This window comes from Salmo salar, chromosome ssa11, assembly GCF_905237065.1.
Source record: "Salmo salar chromosome ssa11, Ssal_v3.1, whole genome shotgun sequence".
Taxonomy (NCBI): domain Eukaryota; kingdom Metazoa; phylum Chordata; class Actinopteri; order Salmoniformes; family Salmonidae; genus Salmo; species Salmo salar.
This window is the reverse complement of record NC_059452.1, coordinates 59749440-59769906: the sequence shown is the minus strand read 5'-3', so window position 1 is coordinate 59769906 and position 20467 is coordinate 59749440. Positions and strand designations below refer to the sequence as shown.

At 44.1% G+C, this 20467-nt stretch overlaps 1 pseudogene; it reads right to left on the bottom strand.

The window, feature by feature from the left end:
• Positions 1-461: 461 nt before the first annotated feature.
• The window catches only part of LOC106562878 (mitoguardin 2-like), a 29298-nt pseudogene continuing 9292 nt past the window's right edge, over positions 462-20467 (bottom strand).

Genomic DNA, 20467 nt, shown 5'->3' with positions numbered 1-20467 from the left:
TGCATTGTCACGTCAGGTTGTCACAGAGGTAAATGCCACAGTATAGGATTTCAGTGGATGGCTGCATCCCCTTGCTTGGCATCTTTTCTACCCCACAGTACCTCAATATTATGACAATATCATTATATTGTAAGTATGAGGGCAAGATGGGGATATCAGTGCACTTTTTCTGTACACAGAAGAGTCTAACTGTCCAATGCCCTGCCCCTGAACTTACTATTAGATATTTGTGTTACACGGTCTCTTGAAAAGGTGCCTTTTCATCAATCAGGTTCCTAGCACTATCATAATAAATATAATAAATGAATGGATAATCGATTGATCGATTGGTCCTTCAGCAGACAATAACATCACATCTCAGTGCAAGTTCTTTTGCCCAAGGGTGTCGGGAAGATAGTCAAGAGGAGATCGCTTTAGCTTATGGTAATTCACCTCCCCGTTTCACTCTGTTTTTATAACGTTTACCCCCTACTGAACACTACCCATGTCTTAGGGGTGGTTGGACAGGCCGGGGCCGGCTGCATCTCCTTGGGGTAGGGCTCCAGCAGGCTGACGATGCCCAGGTAGCCAAGCAAGATGTCACTGCGGCGGTGGGACAGGCTCAGGAGGTCCTCGGCCAGAGACTGGGCTGAGGTGAAGCGCACCTTGTCATGGTCAAACATGTCCTTCAGGTACTGCATTATTTGTTGCTGTGGAGTAGCAGAGAGAGAGTGAGATATGCAGTCGATACAGTCTTTCCATGAGTTCAGTACATTGGTGAGCAATGTCATCATGAGATGTAATTTATTTCTAAGAAAAATCAAGCTTGTTTTCCACATGCATTTTACTCCTGAAAATCTGGGTACACTGTCTACAGGAATTACAATACTTCCCAGAGATTAAAGCGCCATAGAGATCACTTTGATTCAACTTGTGATTTAAAGTGAGCTCTATGCAAGAATCAAGGTAACACCGGGACATACAAAGCACAAGCAAGAAATTCCTTGCAAAATCATGAGTAAAACAGCAAATTAGCAGAAAATGAAAAAACAAAGTGATGTGTGACCTGTAAATACTGGTAGTAGATAAATCAGGGACAAAAGGTCAGGGGGAAAAGTCCAGATTAAAACTCCCACCTTGAAGATGGTGCACACCTCACTGAGGTGCTGTCTGGGACCCTGGAAGCCAAAGGCCAGGACAGGGCTCAGAAGGGGAGATGAAGCCATCTGGAACCATCAGCAGACGCCTCTTGGCCTTCAGAACGGACCAGCACGCAGTAGCCAGGGCCTGAGAAACACACACACATGGTTTATTACATTTCAGGATATTTTCACCAATGGTATAGTTGAAGTGAATGCAGTAGACCCTGTTGTCCAGCATGTCAGCCTGTGTAATTATGTTATGTTTGAATTACAGTTGTTATTAAGCCTGATAGGATCAATATAGCATGATGACTATAGGAGTGTGTGTGTGTGTGTGTGTGTGTTTTTCAGTGTGTGTGTGTGTGTGTGTGTGTGTGAGATTCTGTGTGTGGTCTCACTGTCTCCTTAAAGCTGTCGGAGAGCCATCGGTTCCTCAGCACGGCCACCACGGACGAGGGTGGGCTCTCCAGGTCCTCGAAGGCATCCATTAGGATGAAGTCCAGCGCAATGTCAAAGAAGTTCATTACCACCACCTGGCAGAGGTCATACGAGGTCAGGAGCTTCAAATACACCTGGGTCATATATTCATTAGTGCACACAATAGCAAAACAAACATTTCTTATTGGTAGAAAATACGTTCAGGTACTCCCTCCCTGTTTTAGTTGTTTGGTGTGCAATGAATATGGCCCAGCTCTACACCACATGTAAAGTGTGAGAGTTCATGAGTTGTCACGCACTAGTCAATCTACTCAGAGCGATTTATAGACACTGATTCTAGCTATAACTGTCTTATGAAAGAAATACTAGAATCTCTACACACTTTCATTTATGTTTGAGAATAACTTTTTTGGGGGAAAATGCCTCACCCCTCATCCCTCCAGCTCCAAGTCTCCTCTCTCTGGGTATAGAGAAGCATGTCCTCATACGCTCCCTGGAAGGCTTTGGGACTCTACAGGGAACAAAGAGGAACAAAACAATGAAGTTACAACTCGAGACACTGTGAAACATGTTCAGAGAGATAGTGAAGATACAGGGTTTTTGGGGTAAGGATATATACACTGCTCAAAAAAATAAAGGAAACACTTAAACAACACAATGCAACTCCAAGTCAATCACACTTCTGTGAAATCAAACTGTCCACTTAGGAAGCAACACTGATTGACAATAAATTTCACATGCTGTTGTACAAATGGAGTAGACAACAGGTGGAAATTCTAGGCAATTAGCAAGACACCCCCAATAAAGGAGTGGTTCTGCAGGTGGGGACCACAGACCACTTCTCAGTTCCTATGCTTCCTGGCTGATGTTTTGGTCACTTTTGAATGCTGGCGGTGCTTTCACTCTAGTGGTAGCATGAGACGGAGTCTACAACCCACACAAGTGGCTCAGGTAGTGCAGCTCATCCAGGATGGCACATCAATGCGAGCTGTGGCAAGAAGGTTTGCTGTGTCTGTCAGCGTAGTGTCCAGAGCATGGAGGCGCTACCAGGAGACAGGCCAGTACATCAGGAGACGTGGAGGAGGCCGTAGCAGGGCAACAACCCAGCAGCAGGACCGCTACCTCCGCCTTTGTGCAAGGAGGAGCAGGAGAAGCACTGCCAGAGCCCTGCAAAATGACCTCCAGCAGGCCACAAATGTGCATGTGTCTGCTCAAACGGTCAGAAACAGACTCCATGAGGGTGGTATGAGGGCCCGACGTCCACAGGTGGGGGTTGTGCTTACAGCCGAACACCGTGCAGGACATTTGGCATTTGCCAGAGAACACCAAGATTGGCAAATTTGCCACTGGCACCCTGTGCTGTTCACAGATGAAAGCAGGTTCACACTGAGCACGTGACAGACGTGACAGAGTCTGGAGACGCCGTGGAGAACCTTCTGCTGCCTGCAACATCCTCCAGCAAGACCGGTTTGGCGGTGGGTCAGTCATGGTGTGGGGTGACATTTCTTTGGGGGGCCGCACAGCCCTCCATGTGCTCGCCAGAGGTAGCCTGACTGCCATTAGGTACCGAGATGAGATCCTCAGACCCCTTGTGAGACCATATGCTGGTGCGGTTGGCCCTGGGTTCCTCCTAATGCAAGACAATGCTAGACCTCATGTGGCTGGAGTGTGTCAGCAGTTCCTGCAAGAGGAAGGCATTGATGCTATGGACTGGCCCGCCCGTTCCCCAGACCTGAATCCAATTGAGCACATCTGGGACATCATGTCTCGCTCCATCCACCAACGCCACGTTGCACCACAGACTGTCCAGGAGTTGGCGGATGCTTTAGTCCAGGTCTGGGAGGAGATCCCTCAGGAGACCATCCGCCACCTCATCAGGAGCATGCCCAGGCATTGTAGGGAGGTCATACGGGCACGTGGAGGCCACACACACTACTGAGCCTCATTTTGACTTGTTTTAAGGACATTACATCAAAGTTGGATCAGCCTGTAGTGTGGTTTTCCACTTTAATTTTGAGTGTGACTCCAAATCCAGACCTCCATGGGTTGATAAATTGGATTTCCATTGACTATTTTTGTGTGATTTTGATGTCAGCACATTCAACTATGTAAAGAAAAAAGTATTTAATAAGATTATTTCTTTCATTCAGATCTAGGATGTGTTGTTTAAGTGTTCCCTTTATTTTTTTGAGCAGTATATATACACACACACACACACACACACACAAACGTATGTGGACACCCCTTCAAATTAGTGGCTTCGGCTATTTCAGCCATTCTGTGCTTCCAACTTTGTGGCAAGTTTGGGGGAAGGCCCTTTTATTTCAGTATGACAATGCCCCCTTGCACAAAGCAAGGTCCATACAGAAATCGTTTGTCGAGGTCGGTGTAGAAGAACTTGACTGGCCTGCACAGAGCCCTGACCTCAACCCCATCAAACACCTTTGGAATGAATTGGAAGGCCGACTGCGAACCAGGCCTAAATGCTCAACATCTGTGCCCGACCTCACTAATGCTTGTGGCTGAATGGAAGCAAGTCCCCACAGCAATGTTCCAACATCTAGTGGAAAGCCTTCCTAGAAGAGTGGAGGCTATTTTAGCAGAAAAGGGGGGACCAACTTCATATTAATGCCCATGATTTTGGAATGAGATGTTCAACATACTTGTCATAGTTGTCCACATACTTCTGGTCACGTAGTGCATGTATCGGTACGGATATAGGTGAGTATTGTCACCTTGTTTGCCTTGGTCATGAGTCCTGTGATCATCTGCTTGCCGGTCTCCATGAAGAACGTCCGGTGAGTTTCGTCCAGCAACAGAGCCTGTCGAAAACAACAACCTAGCACTGCGGACTTCAGCAAAGACCCATCTTGGTCACATCAAATCGTCTATTTAAGCAATAAGGCAAGAGGGGGTGTGGTATATGGAGAATATACCACGGCTAAGGGCTGTTCTTTGGCACGACGCAACCACAAACCCCAGAGGGGCCTTAATGCTATTATAAACTGGTTACCAACGTAATTAGCACAGTAAAACATATTTTTGGGTCATACCCGTTGTATACGGTCTGATATACCACGGCTTTCAGCCAATCAGCAGTCAGGGCTCGAACCACCCAGTTTATAAATACCAATAAATCATCTTCAGTAAGCATTTCAGACCTGGAAAGCTTGTCTCACACAATGGAACTTGGCTAGGAAGTCCTGATCACCATAGCATTCTAGCAGCTTAGTTCTGAGGGACGGAGAAGGGGGAAAGATGAGAAAATGAAACGGGAATAGATATCAGTTTGTTTTATGTCGGAAATATATGGTTGTTGGTAGGGCTGTGCCGGTCACGAAATTTCATCAGCTGGTGATTGGCAAGCAAATAACTGTCGGTCTCACGGTAATTGACTGTTAATTAATATAAATACATGTAGCATCTCCTGGCTTCCACACATAGCCTACAAGCCATTTTAAAAAGTCTAATAAATCCATGTAATATAGCCTAGACCTTCACAATAAATCCATAAATTATTTTATACAGGTCTAAAGAAGCATGATATGAAGAACATGTAGTCTATTTCAGAAGAAAAGAATAGCCTACTCCGAATTGTCCTTATATTATACTAGAATGGCGCCGGAGGGGATGGCTGCCGTTTTACGGCTCCTAACCAACTGTGCTATTTTGTTAGTTTTTTTTGCGTTGTTTGTAACTTATTTTTTTATTTATTTTGTACATAATGTTGCTGTTACCATCTCTTATGACCGAAAATAACTTCTGTACATCAGAACAGTAATTACTCACGTCGAACTGTAGGAAAAAAAAAATATTTAATGAGTCTCACGAAGGATATACTGCTTTCTCAGGAACGGTTCCAAATCCCCATCATTTACGTGAAGAAAAGACGGAGAAAAAGGGGGTGGAGGTCGGGCTGCCTTTGAGAATTCATAGGCGAGTGAGTAAACCTCCACTACCATTCGTTCTATTGGCCAACGTGCAATCATTGGAAAACAAAATGGATGATATAGAAGCAAGACAATCCTACCAACGCGACATTAAAAACTGTATTATCTTATATTTCACCGAGTCGTGGCTGAACGACGACTGATAATATAGAGCTGGCAGGATTTTCCATGCATCGGCAGAACAGAGAAGCTACGTCTGGTAAAACGAGGGGCAGGTTGTGTCTATTTGTCAATAACAGCTGGTGCGCAATGTCTAATATTAAAGAAGTCTCAAGGTATTGCTCGCCTGAGGTAGAGTACCTTATGAAATGCTATAGACCACACGAGAGAGTGGTCTACAACTCTCTCTACCAAGAGAGTTCTCATCTATATTATTCGTAGCTGTCCATTTACCACCACAAACCGATGCTGGCACTAAGACCGCATTCAACCAGCTGTATAAGGCCATAAAGCAAACAAGAAAATGCTCATCGAGATGCGGCGCTCCTAATGGCCGGGGACTTTAATGCAGGCAAACTGAAATCCGTTTGAACTCATTTCTACCACGTGAAACCAGAGGGAAAAAAACTATAGACCAAATTTACTCCACACACAAAGACGCAAAGCTCTCCTTCACCCTCCATTTGGCAAATCTGACAATAATTCTATTCTCCTGATACCTGCTAACGAGCAAAAACAAAATAAAATTGTATGTCACATGCGCCGAATACATTCGGTGTAGACCTTACAGTGAAATGCTTACTTACAAGCCCTTAACCAACAATACAGTAAAAAAATAAAAAATACCTTAAAAAAAGGAAAGTAACAAATAATTAAAGAGCAGCAGTAAAATAACAATAGCGAGGCTATATATGGGGGTACCGTTACAGAGTCAATGTGTGGGAGCACCAGTTAGTCGAGGTAATATGTACATGTAGGTAATATGTAATATGTACATGAGTTATTAAAGTGACTATGCATATATAATAACAGAGTAGCAACAGTGTAAAAGATGGGGAGGGGGGGTGTTCAGGAGTCTTATGGCTTCGGTAGAAGCTGTTTAGAAGCCTCCTGGACCTAGACTTGGCGCTCCGGTACTCCTTGCCATGCGGTAGCAGAGAGAACAGTCTATGACTAGGGTGGCTGGAGTCTTTTAGGGCCTTCCTCTGACACCACCTGGTATTAAGGTCCTGGATGGCAGGAAGCTTGGCTCCAGTGATGTACTGGGCCATACACACTACCCTCTGTAGTGCCTAGTGGTCGGAGGCTGAGCAGTTGCCATACCAGGCAGTGATGCAACCAGTCAGGATGCTCAATGGTGCAGCTGTAGAACCTTTTGAGGATCTGAGGACCCATGCCAAAATCTTTTCAGTCGCCAGAGAGGGAAAAGGTTTTGTCGTACCCTCTTCACGACTTTCATGGTGTGCTTGGACAATGTTAGTTTGTTGGTGATGTGGACACCAAGGAACTTGAAGCTTTCAACCTGCTCCACTACAGCCTTGTCGATGAGAATGGGGCGTGCTCGGTCCTCCTTTTCCTGTAGTCCACAATTATCTCCTTTGTCTTGATCACGTTGAGGGAAAGGGTTGTTGTCTGGCACCACACGGCCAGGTCTCTATCACTTGTTTTTCAACAGGACAATGACCCAACACACCTCCAGGCTGTGTAAGGGCTACTTGACCAAGGAGTGATTGAGTGCTGCATCAGATGACCTGGCCTCCACAATCACCCGACCTCAACCCAATTGAGATGGTTTGGGATGAGTTGGAATGCAGAATGAAGGAAAAGCAGCCAACAAATGCTCAGCATATGTGGGAACTCTTTCAAGACTGTTGGAAAAGCATTCCAGGTGAAGCTGGTTGAGAGGATGCCAAGAGTGTGCAAAGGGTGGCTACTTTGAAGAATCTCAAATTAAATATTTTGATATATTTAACACTTTTTTGGTTACTACCTGATTCCATGTGTGCTATTTCATAGTTATGATGTCTTCACTATCATTCTACAATGTAGAAAACAGTAAAATAAAGAAAAACCCTTGAATGAGTAGGTGTGTCCATACTTTTGACTGGTACTGTATGTGTGAAATTTGTTTTTATTTACAATGGACCATTAGCATGTACCTTCCCTGTAGCTCAGTTGGTAGAGCATGGTGTTTGCAACGCCAGGGTTGTGGGTTCGATTCCCACGGGGGGCCAGCACAGAATTTTTTATTTTTTTAAATGTATGAAATGTATGCATTCACTACTGTAAGTCGCTCTGGATAAGAGTGTCTGCTAAATGACTAAAATGTAATGTAAATGTACCTGTCTCGAAACAGGGGCAGCAGGGAAAAATACTAGTCATCTACACACTTAATCAAATAGCGAATGGAGGACACTTTTCCGGTGGTTCCTTTTCATGCCAGCCAGGAAGGCTATACTCCTATTGTAAAAATAAACAATGTGCTTAATATTTGGAAAATTGAGAAATAAATATAGTAGGCCTAGTCTATGGAAAGCTGATGGGATCCTCCTCTTTTTAGTAGAGGCCATCACTCTTTTCTCACGCAATTGCATAGCCTATAGAAACATTTTACTCATGAAGTGTTTGATTAGATTTTCGATTACATTTGCATTGATGTCAGAGTGATTAGAAGGACAGAGTACTGCCTTCATGACTTGTGACCGCCGGTGTGGCGGTAATACGGTCACCGGAACAGCCCTAGTTGTGAGTAACAGTACTCAAATAGTATTTGCACTCGATTGATCTTGCCTTCGGAGCAATGGAAGCTATAGAATAGACCCAGAAGTACAAACCCTCTCCAAATCTATCACTTTAATTAAGCACTCAAAAAATAATATTTGAACTCAGCTCTAGTACTTAGCTAGCACTTACCGGAGCTCGCAACACAGCACGCTGCCGTCCTGGACTAGTGACACAGCCTCGTTGTAGAGAGCAGCGGGCCTCAGAGGCTGGTACACCTCATCCAGAGATAGCTGGTCATACAGCTGCACAGAGGAGAAGAGATGGAGAGGCACATTCCTTTGCATACATGTTAATATCACAAGATACATGATAGTCATGAGGATACATAGGATACATGATAGTCATGATGGACTGTGAATGTATAGGAGAACGTAAGTGTAAGGAAGTGTGTGTGAGTTTGAGTGAGAGAATACGTGCGTGAGAGATGCTGAGTGAATGAGAGAGATGGAGAAAGAAAGAGAAACCAACCTCTGCCGCTGAGAAGAAGGAATCGCCTTAAGTGTTCGTAGTGGTGTTGTCTTCGCACATTCTACTGTCCAAGTTTGGCAGAATGAGCGTTCCCTCACTCTCTGGCAGGACAACAAAGTAAACAGTCTGTGCCAAAACACAAGGACTACACCATCTAAATTACCCATTATCGCTAAATGCTAAAGCTACTGTCGATGCAGAAAATAAATAGATGAATGTTAGCAGCATTCTAATAGCTAATGCTAAAGCTACCGTCCACAAAGAAAATCAACAGGTGTGTGTAGCATGCTAATTACCAAAGTCTGTCAACAGGCTATCTGGGGGAATGGTGGTGCCAAAGTCCTCCTGTAGGTAGTAGGCCCAGTGCAGAAGGGTCTCCAGCTTCTCGGCAAAGACCTTTTTACGCGACTCGGACTGAAACCATGAAAACAAACAAAAATCACTACAATCACTGATTAATTCAAATCACAGTGGCCCTCCTTTATGGGAGTTGCCCATCCTTTATCTGAATCTTTAAGCCTACCTACACGTACGCTACGGTCACAAGACGCAGGCCTCCTTACTGTCCCTAGAATTTCTAAGCAAACAGCTGGAGGCAGGGCTTTCTCCTATAAAGCTCAATTTTTATGGAATGGTCTGCCTATCCATGTGAGAGAAGCAGACTCGGTTTCAACCTTTAAGTCTTTATTGAAGACTCATCTCTTCAGTAGGTCCTATGCTTGAGTGTAGCCTGGCCTAGGGGTGTGAAGGTGAACGGAAAGGCACTGTGGCGACGAATCGCCCTTGCTGTCTCTGCCTGGCCGGTTCCCCTCTCTCCACTGGGATTCTGTGGCTCTAACCCTATTACGGGGGCTGAGTCACTGGCTTACTGGTGCTCTTCCATGCCGTCCCTAAGAGGGGTGCGTCACTTGAGTGGGTTGAGTCACTGACGTGATCTTCCTGTCCGGGTTGGCGCCCCCCTCGGTGTCGTGCCGTGGTCTTCGTGGGCTATACTCTACCTTGTCTCAGGGTAGTAGGTTGGTGGTTGAAGATATCCCTCTAGTGGTGTGGGGGCTGTGCCTTGGCAAAGTGGGTTATATCCTGCCTGTTTGGCCCTGTCCGGGGGTATCGTCGGACAGGGCCAGTGTCTCCCGACCCCTCCTGTCTCAGCCTCCAGTATTTATGCTGGGGGGCTAGGGTCAGTCTTTTATATCTGGAGTATTTCTCATGTCTTATCCGGTGTCCTGTGTGAATTTAAGTAAATGTAACTTTCTCTGAGGACCTGAGCCCTAGGACCATGCCTCAGGACTACCTGGCCTGATGACTCCTTGCTGTTCCCAGTCCACCTGCTGCTGCTTCAGTTTCAACTGTTCTGCGTGCGGCTATGGAACCCTGACCTGTTCACTGGATGTGCTACCTTGTCCCGGACCTCCTGTTTTGGACTCTCTCTCTACCGCACCTGCTGTTTCTAACTAACTATGATCGGCTATGAAAAGCCAACTGACATTTACTCCTGAGGTGCTGACCTGTTGCACCCTCTACATCAACTGTGATTATTATTATCTGACCCTGCTGGTCATCTATGAACATCTTGGCCATGTACTGTTATAATCTCCGCCCGGCACAGCCAGAAGAGGTGTCAGGCTGTGGGTAACTGGTGCATGGAATCAGGCACAGGAGAGCAAATGTAATTTATTCCACAAACAGCACCAGTATAAAAATAATACTAAAGGTGCGTGAAATTACCGGTCACTCGTAAATAACGGGCGTAATAACGAACCCGGCAAACAATACCAGCCAACAAGTAACGACCTGAACATTATATACAAACACGCACACAAACATGGGGGAAGCAGAGGGTTAAATAATGAACATGTAATTGGGGAAAAGAAACCAGGTGTGTAGAAAACAAAGACAAAACAAATGGAAAATCAAAAGTGGACCGGCGATGGCTAGAAAGCTGGTGACATCGACCGCTGAACGCCGCCCGAACAAGGAGAGGAACCGACTTCGGTGGAAGTCGTGACAAGAGGACTGGTTCCTCTCTAGGTTTTTTCCTAGGTTCTGGTCATTCTAGGGAGTTTTTCCTAGCCACTGTGCTTCTACATCTGCATTGCTTGCTGTTTGGGGTTTTAGGCTGGGTTTCTGTAAAGCACTTTGTGACATCGGCTGATGTAAAAAGGGCTTTATAAATACATTTGATTGATATGAGGGGGTTCATGAGGGCAATTACTAATGATGTAGAGGTTCTCTGCATTTTCTTCATCCATGACTCCTGGCTCCTCCTCCACAGGCTCTGCCTCCCAAGGGAGTTGAGGGATTGGCTGACTGATTCGGACAAGATGGGACTCGTATCTGTGACACAAAAAAACTGCCATTGACAACCTAAACCAGGGGTGGGCAAACTACGGCCCACGGGCTGGAGCCCATTCAATCGTTACATGGGAAGATTGAGGAAAAAAAATAAACAATGGGTTATATATATATTTTTTAATAATACACACTCAGTCCACACTTTAAGGTCTAAAACTAGGTAGACAGTATATAATTTCTACAATGGACCTAGATATTTTCAAATAACTGCCCTTTCTCTGGGCAGTTGATTTTAAGAAACAAATCGTTCATAAAAAAAATTGTGCAGCCCACCGTTGAATTTCGAAATCACGACTTGGTCCTTGAGCAAAAAAAGTTTGCCCACCCCTGATCTAAACTGATGGCCATTAATGTATATTATAAACAGGACAGTTTGGATCCTGGATGCTGATTGGCTGAAAGCCATGGTATATCAGACAATATACCACGGGTATGACAAAAGATTACTTGTTTACTGTTGTAATTATGTTGGTAACCAGTTTATAATAACAATAACGCACCGCAGGGGTTTGTGGTGTATGGCCAATATACCAAGGCTAAAGCAACAAAAAAAACTCACCAGAAGCGGTTGGGCAGAGCAATCGGGTGGAAATTATGGGACAGGCAGAGCAGTGACTGTATGCTATCAGGATAGTCCAGATCTCCAATCATCTTTGCTGATAGCGATGTTGTTTCCATAAGTGGATGAATTGGTATAATTTAGCATGTATAGTAAAGCCTCAACCCTTAGCTCTTCCAATTCAAAATGAGCTTGAAAAGAAAAGTTAATAATAACAAAAATGTTATTGTTTTGTGTGACTACGGCGCCAGTGATATAACGCAAAAATAGAGACACGTTCTAATTGAGCGAGGAGTCAAAGCGGACAACCCATCCGCTCGGCTTCGGTTGGGTCATTATAATCAAACAATGCATTCTAAAACAAATACCTCACGCGCTCACCTTGGCTGAGTTTAGGCCATAAGGACCCTATTGGCCATCTACCACACTTCCTCGGGCCTTATTGCTTAAATATAACCTGGACTCTGAAGGTGTAAAAAGACTAGCCTAAGTGAGGTAAAGGATACACTGAGAAAGAGGAGAGAAATCAGGGACAAGAAAGAGTGATCGAAAGAAAGTAAGGAGTCAAACGTACAGAAGCTATGCTGCGGGAGGATCTTGAGTGTTTGCTGGGGGCCAGAGAGGAGATGGTGCTCATGGTGTCATTGCTCCGCGTGCTGGGGCTCAGCATTTGTCTCCCAGGAATTGGTCCACCTGGGATGGAAACAAGGCTGTTAGCTAACACTTCTATCAACAAGTCATTTGGATCACTTGCAACTGGTATTCTCATCATGATCATACTGAAACTGCTTTCACATAATGTATACACACATAGCCCTAATCAAACACCAGCCTGTCAATGAGCCAATCACTTGACTTAATCGCTTTTACTCCTTGAGGTTAAATCAGCCAGCTATCTAACAAACATCAACAAATCATGAGCCAGTTTCACAACCTGATTAAAATCACCAGCAATCACATTGAAGCAAAACTCACCTCTCTTAACCTCTCTAGAGTAGATGGTACGAAATCGTCCCGCACTATTCAACAGCCAGTGACAAATCAGAGCGGCAAATTTAAAACCACAAAATGTCATAAACAATTATATTAAGAATTATAGATACAGAACTCCTTTACGCAATCGCGGTGTCAGATTTTAAAATAGCTTTTCGGCAAAAGCACATTTTGCAATATTCTGAGTAGATAGCCCGGCCATCATGGCTAGCTATTTTGACACCCACCAAGTTTGGCACTCACCAAACTCAGATTTACTATAAGAAAAATTGTATTACGTTTGCTGTTCTTCGTCAGAATGCACTCCCAGGACTTCTACTTCAACAACCAATGTTGTTTTGGTTCCAAATAATCCATAGTTATATCCAAATAGCTCCGTTTTGTTTGTGCGTTCAATATACTATCCGAAGGGTGACGCGCCGGCGCGTTTCGTGACAAAAAAATTCTAAATATTCCATTACCGTACTTCGAAGCATGTCAAACGCTGTTTAAAATCAATTTTTATGCGATTTTTCTCGTAAAATAGCGATAATATTCCAACCGGGAGACGTTGTATCTGTTCAAACACTGAAAGAAGAAAATGGAGTCATTACATGCACGCGCGCACCAGTGCCATTGTTCTCAGAAGTACCACTCTCCAAAACCCCTACTGTTTTTCGCCCAAAGACTGCAGAGTTATCATTCCACGTTCTGGCGCCTTCTGAGAGCCAATGAAAGCCTTAGAAAATGTTACGTTACAGCAGAGATCCTGTATTTTCGATAAAGAGGCTACAGAAGGCCAAGAAATGGTCAGACAGGGCACTTCCCATATAGAATCTTCTCAGGTTTTGGCCTGCCATATGAGTTCTGTTATACTCACAGACACCATTCAAACAGTTTTAGAAACTTTAGGGTGTTTTCTATCCAAATCTATATATGCATATTCTAGTTTCTGGGCAGGAGTAATAACCAGATTAAATCGGGTACGTTTTTTATCCGGCCGTGAAAATACTGCCCCTTATCCCAAACAGGTTAATGCGAGTGTAGCGAAATGCTTGTGCTTCTAGTTCCGACCATGCAGTAATATTTAACAAGTAATATAACCTAACAATTTCACAACAACTACCTTATACACACAAGTGTAAAGGAATGAATACGAATATGTACATAAAAATATATAAATGACTGATGGCCGAACGGCATAGGCAAGATACAGTAGATGGTATAGAGTACAGTATATACATATGAGATGAGCAATGCAGGGTATGAAAACATTATATAAAGTGGCATTGTTTAAAGTGGCTAGTGATACATTACATCAAGATGGCAAGATGCAGTAGATGGTATAGCGTAAAATATTTACACAAGAGATGAGTAATGTAGGGTAAGTAAACATTATATAATATAAAGTGGCTAGTGATAAATTGATTACGTCAATTTTACCATTATTAAAGTGGGTGGAGTTGAGTCAGTATGTTGGCAGCAGCCACTCAATGTTAGTGATGGCTGTTTAACAGTCTGATGGCCTTGAGATAGAAGCTGTTTTTCAGTCTCTCGGTCCCAGCTTTGATGCACCTGTACTGACCTCGCCTTCTGGATGATAGCGGGGTGAACAGGCAGTGGCTCGGGTGGTTGTTGTCCTTGATGATCTTTTTGGCCTTCCTGTGACATCGGGTGGTGTAGGTGTCCTGGAGGGCAGGTAGTTTGCCCCCGGTGATGCGTTGTGCAGACCTCACTACCCTCTGGAGAGCCTTGCGGTTGAAGACGGTGCAGTTGCCGTACCAGGCGGTGATACAGCCCGACAGGATGTGCTTGATTGTGCATCTGTAAAGGTTTGTGAGTGTTTTTGGTGACAAGCAGAATTTCTTCAGCCTCCTGCAGTTGAAGAGTTGCTGTTGCGCCTTCTTCACCACACTGTCTGTGTGGGTGGTCCATTTCAGTTTGTCCGTGATGTATACGCCGAGGAACTTAAAACTCTAGTGGTTTATGGACAGTATGTTCACCCGCTGGATCGGTGCATCCCCTGTTTTACATTTTCAACAGAGCGTTATTAGCAATTATCAGTAGCTAGCGGACTTTACTCTGAAAAGCGAACTGTTAGCAGAAATTTAGCGGCGCTACATGTGCATTTTACTCTGAATAGAGCTGATGGACAGTTTTAGCACAGTTTGGTCGGTGCAACACGTGCATGTGTTTTACTCTGAACTTTAGAGCTGTTACCGTTGACGGTTTTGGTTTTTAGCTGCAGTTTGGTCGGTGCAACACCTGCGTTTTACTCCGAACTTCAGAGCTATACAATTTTTTTAGCTGCTGTTTGGTTGGTCAGACACGTGCGTTTTACTCTGAAAAGAGAGCTGTTAGTAGACAGTATTTAGCGGCAGGCAGGTCGATGCAACATGTGTTTTACTCTAAACAGAGCACTGCTCTCTTGTAATTTGTGCATTTGTGTTAATGCGATTTAAATGAACTTTTTCTTGTCATCAAGGATGCAGGCTGTACGCAACTAACCTTAAAGTCCTTTATGGATTGTGGTGAGTGAAAAGTTTAAAATTTCACACAATATCCTATGGAACAACATACACTGCTCAAAAAAATAAAGGGAACACTTAAACAACACACCCTAGATCTGAATGAAATAAATAATCTTATTAAATACTTTTTTCTTTACATAGTTGAATGTGCTGACAACAAAATCACACAAAAATAATCAATGGAAATCCAATTTATCAACCCATGGAGGTCTGGATTTGGAGTCACACTCAAAATTAAAGTGGAAAACCACACTACAGGCTGATCCAACTTTGATGTAATGTCCTTAAAACGAGTCAAAATGAGGCTTAGTAGTGTGTGTGGCCTCCATGTGCCTGTATGACCTCTCTACAATGCCTGGGCATGCTCCTGATGAGGTGGCGGATGGTCTCCTGAGGGATCTCCTCCTAGACCTAGACTAAAGCATCCGCCAACTCCTGGCCAGTCTGTGGTGCAACGTGGCGTTGGTGGATGGAGCGAGACATGATGTCCCAGATGTGCTCAATTGGATTCAGGTCTGGGGAACGGGCGGGCCAGTCCATAGCATCAATGCCTTCCTCTTGCAGGAACTGCTGACACACTCCAGCCACATGAGGTCTAGCATTGTCTTGCATTAGGAGGAACCCAGGGCCAACCGCACCAGCATATGGTCTCACAAGGGGTCTGAGGATCTCATCTCGGTACCTAATGGCAGTCAGGCTACCTCTGGCGAGCACATGGAGGGCTGTGCGGCCCCCCAAAGAAATGCCACCCCACACCATGACTGACCCACCGCCAAACCGGTCATGCTGGAGGATGTTGCAGGCAGCAGAACGTTCTCCATGGCGTCTCCAGTCTCTGTCACGTCTGTCACGTGCTCAGTGTGAACCTGCTTTCATCTGTGAAGAGCACAGGGCGCCAGTGGCGAATTTGCCAATCTTGGTGTTCTCTGGCAAATGCCAAATGTCCTGCACGGTGTTGGGCTGTAAGCACAACCCCCACCTGTGGACGTCGGGCCTTCATACCACCCTCATGGAGTCTGTTTCTGACCGTTTTAGAAGACACATGCACATTTGTGGCCTGCTGGAGGTCATTTTGCAGGGCTCTGGCAGTGCTCCTCCTGCTCCTCCTTGCACAAAGGCGGAGGTAGCGGTCCTGCTGCTGGGTTGTTGCCCTCCTTCGGCCTCCTCCACGTCTCCTGATGTACTGGCCTGTCTCCTGGTAGCACCTCCATGCTCTGGACACTATGCTGACAGACACCGCAAACCTTCTTGCCACAGCTCGCATTGATGTGCCATCCTGGATGAGCTGCACTACCTGAGTCACTTGTGTGGGTTGTAGACTCCGTCTCATGCTACCACTAGAGTGAAAGCACCGCCAGCATTCAAAAGTGACCAAAACATCAGCCAGGAAGCATAGGAACTGAGAAGTGGTCTGTGGTCACCACCTGCTGAACCACTCCTTTATTGGGGGTGTCTTGCTTATTGCCTATAATTTCCACCTGTTGTCTATTCCATTTGCACAACAGCATGTGAAATTTATTGTCAATCAGTGTTGCTTCCTAAGTGGACAGTTTGATTTCACAGAAGTGTGATTGACTTGGAGTTACATTGTGTTGTTTAAGTGTTCCCTTTATTTTTTTGAGCAGTATACTTATACTGACACACTTTAAATATACTTACGTTATATTTACTGTCAAATTGATTGCAGATTTCTTTGCTGATAATGAATACAAAGCAAACTTGCACCTCCCCAGATCACAGATCAGTCAAAGATTGGTTTATGTTCTGGGAGTTGTCTAATTATGCTTATCTGTAGCTGTGCTCATTGTCTTTGCAGGTCTTTAATGGTTTTAAAGAATAAGTGATACTAACATTTGTATGCTGCTACAATCTGTGTTGATAGCTATCTGTGGTGTAATGCTGTAATACTCAGACTGCTGTTATAATAATTCACTATGTGGCAGTAGTAGACAGGCTGTATTACAATGTTCACGTAAAGATGACCCCTTGATTTCTGTCTTCTGTTCTGGTATTTCTCGAAAAATACACAACATATTTAATCAAGGTTGTGCAATCTTATTTTGTCTTCAGTTGCCAATAAATTTGACATTCCAACCTTGGACTTAAAAGTCTATGATGAATCGAAGACTGAAGTTGATGAGGTGTTTGAGTTTCTTCTAAAGAATCAAGACCTTGGTGTGCTGGATTTGTTTACCCCAAGACCCTAATCCTGATGGTGAGTTGCTTATTAGCTTAGAGCTTCACATTCATCCATACAGTCCTGGCTAGCCTAACACATGTTCTGAATATGTGAGACAAGCAGATATATCTGCTGATTTCTTTTCTCATTTTGATATTTTACCCTGCTACAAGAAAGACTACTGAGGATAATCGTCTATCTCATGTAAGTACTGCAAATTTCCAGTTTAAACAAATGCCAAACTTGAAGATTGAGTGATAAATGACATCAATGAAAGGGTGATCAAGGTGTTTTATTATACTTGCTATTTCATTGCTGTTTTAAAAGTGTTAGTGTGTTTTTTAAATTACTCCAACTTAGATGATTGAAGACATTCTGAAGAACAAACCTGGAGGAGAGAGGATCATGAATGAGTATGCTCGGACAAAAAGCCTAACAGAAAGCAGAAGATGCGATTATGGTCCAGATATTGGTTGCACAAATGACAAGTGAACATGGATATATGTCATATACTCATTACATACCTTACCACCTAACACAATTTTTAGCAGAAGTTGTGATTTACACATCAATACTTTTGTTTGGATCTCAAACAGTAAAGTGTGTGTGTCTAGGACAAGTCCTTCAAGGTGTGTTAAAGAGGACTACGCAAAGGGCATCATTGCCTTGTTCCCATACCAGGCTGATCCTAGGAGCAAGTTTGGTTATGTAAGTACTTTAAAAACGAAGTCTAACCTTTTTAACTCTCTGGGACTCTTACACCTTACAATTTTTCCAGAATGTCAATATTTAAATTGTTGTTTTACTGTTGGGTGACATTTTTATTTAAACTGTAGATCTGTTAACATGTCTGTATGCCCACCATCTCTGCCATCTCTCCTAAGCTCAGCTCTGGTGGTATAAAAGCCCAGTTAAGATCTGCACTGTGAGGGTCAGACCTGTTGAATTAGCAAATCTTCATCTATGGGTGCATCTGTAGTTTTAAGGATAAAAATAACCTACTCACTCAAACTGAATTATACTTTACTTTAGGAGCATTATTACAATGCAGAAGATGGGAGTGGATATCTAGCATGGAGACTGAAATTTGTTCAAAGGGAAGCATCAGAGGGATGACAGAAGACCATGTGTCAGTCACTGACGTGTAAGTGATTTTGAATGTAGTTACCGTAATTTCCGGACTATTAAGCGCACCTGAATATAAGCCGCACCCACTGAATAAAAAAAAATATATTATTTTGAACATAAATAAGCCGCACATCAAATCAAATCAAATGTATTTATATAGCCCTTCTTACATCAGCTGATATCACAAAGTGCTGTACAGAAACCCAGCCTAAAACCCCAAACAGCAAGCAATGCAGGTGTAGAAGCACGGTGGCTAGGAAAAACTCCCTAGAAAGGCCAAAACCTAGGAAGAAACCTAGAGAGGAACCAGGCTATGAGGGGTGGCCAGTCCTCTTCTGGCCGTGCCGGGTGGAGATTATAACCGCACATGGCCTAGATGTTCAAATGTTCATAAATGACCAGCATTGTCAAATAATAATAATCATAGTAGTTGTTGAGGGTGCAACAAGTCAGTAACACAAGAGTAAGTGTCAGTTGGCTTTTTCATAGCCGATCTTTGAGAGTATCTCTACCGCTCCTGCTGTCTCTAGAGAGTTAAAAACAGCAGGTCTGGGACAGGTAGCACGTCCGGTGAATAGGTCAGGGTTCCAGCAGGTCTGGGACAACAGGTCTGGGACCGGTAGCACGTCCGGTGAACAGGTCAGGGTTCCATAGCTGCAGGCAGAACAGTTGGAACTGGAGCAGCAGCACGGCCAGGTGAACTGGGGACAGCAAGGTGTCATCAAGCCAGGTAGTACTGAGGCATGGTCCTACGGCTTAGGTCCTCCGAGAGAGAGAAAGAAAGAAAGAGAAAGAGAGAATTAGAGAGAGCATATTTAAATTCACACAGGACACCGGAAAAGACAAGAGAAATACTCCAGATGTGACAGACTGACCCTAGCCCCCCGACACATAAACTACTGCAGCATAAATACTGGAGGCTGAGACAGGAGGGGTCAGGAGACACTGTGGCCCTATCCGATGAAACCCCCGGACAGGGACAAACAGGTAGGATATAACCCCACTCACATGTCTATAAGCCGCAGGTGCCCACCGGTACATTGAAACAAATGAACTTTACACAGGCTTTAACGAACACGGCTTGTAACAAAAATAAATAGGCTTTAACGAAACACGGCTTGTAACAAAAATAAATAGGCTTTAACGAAACACGGCTTGTAACAAAAATAAATAGGCTTTATCGAAACACAGCTTGTAACAAACATTTTTAAATTAGCAGTAAACAGTAGCCTACCAAGAATGTCATTGGTCACTATCTTCCTCCTCCTGTGCACTGAAACCACTGAACCACTGAAACCACTCGGAGTTGAATAGCCTCAGAATTGCTTTATCTGATATTGAATCGTTTTCATTGTTGCTCTCGTCACTTTTATCCGGAGGCAAATCTCCCGCTGAGCCCTCGTCAACACGCAGCAGTCCAGCCTTTCGAAACCCGTTGATGATAGTGGATTTTTTGACAATACTCCACGTTGTCAGGACCCACTGGCAGACTTGACCATAAGTTGCTCTTCGCATGCGGCCCGTTTTAGTGAAGGATTTCTCCCCACTTGTCATCCAAGCCTCCCACTGAACATGGAGCGCCACCTTAAATGCAGGATTTACACTGATGTCGAGTGGCTGCAAATACTTTGTTGTGCCCCCAGGAATCAGGGTGACAAAATTACTACCGTAATCAGAATGATGGGAAGTTTGAGCGCGCTCGATTTAACCTCTATGGGCTAGGTGGGACGCTTGCGTCCCACCTACGTAACAGCCACTGCCAGCCTGTGGCGCGATTTTCAAAACCTTAAAAATCCTATTACTTCAATTTCTCAAACATATTACTATTTTACAGCCATTTAAAGACAAGACTCTCGTTAATCTAACCACACTGTCCGATTTCAAAAAGGCTTTACAACGAAAGCAAAACATTAGATTATGTCAGCAGAGTACCAAGCCAGAAATAATCAGACACCCATTTTTCAAGCCAGCATATAATGTCACCAAAACCCAGAAGACAGCTAAATGCAGCACTCACCTTTGATGATCTTCATCAGATGACAACC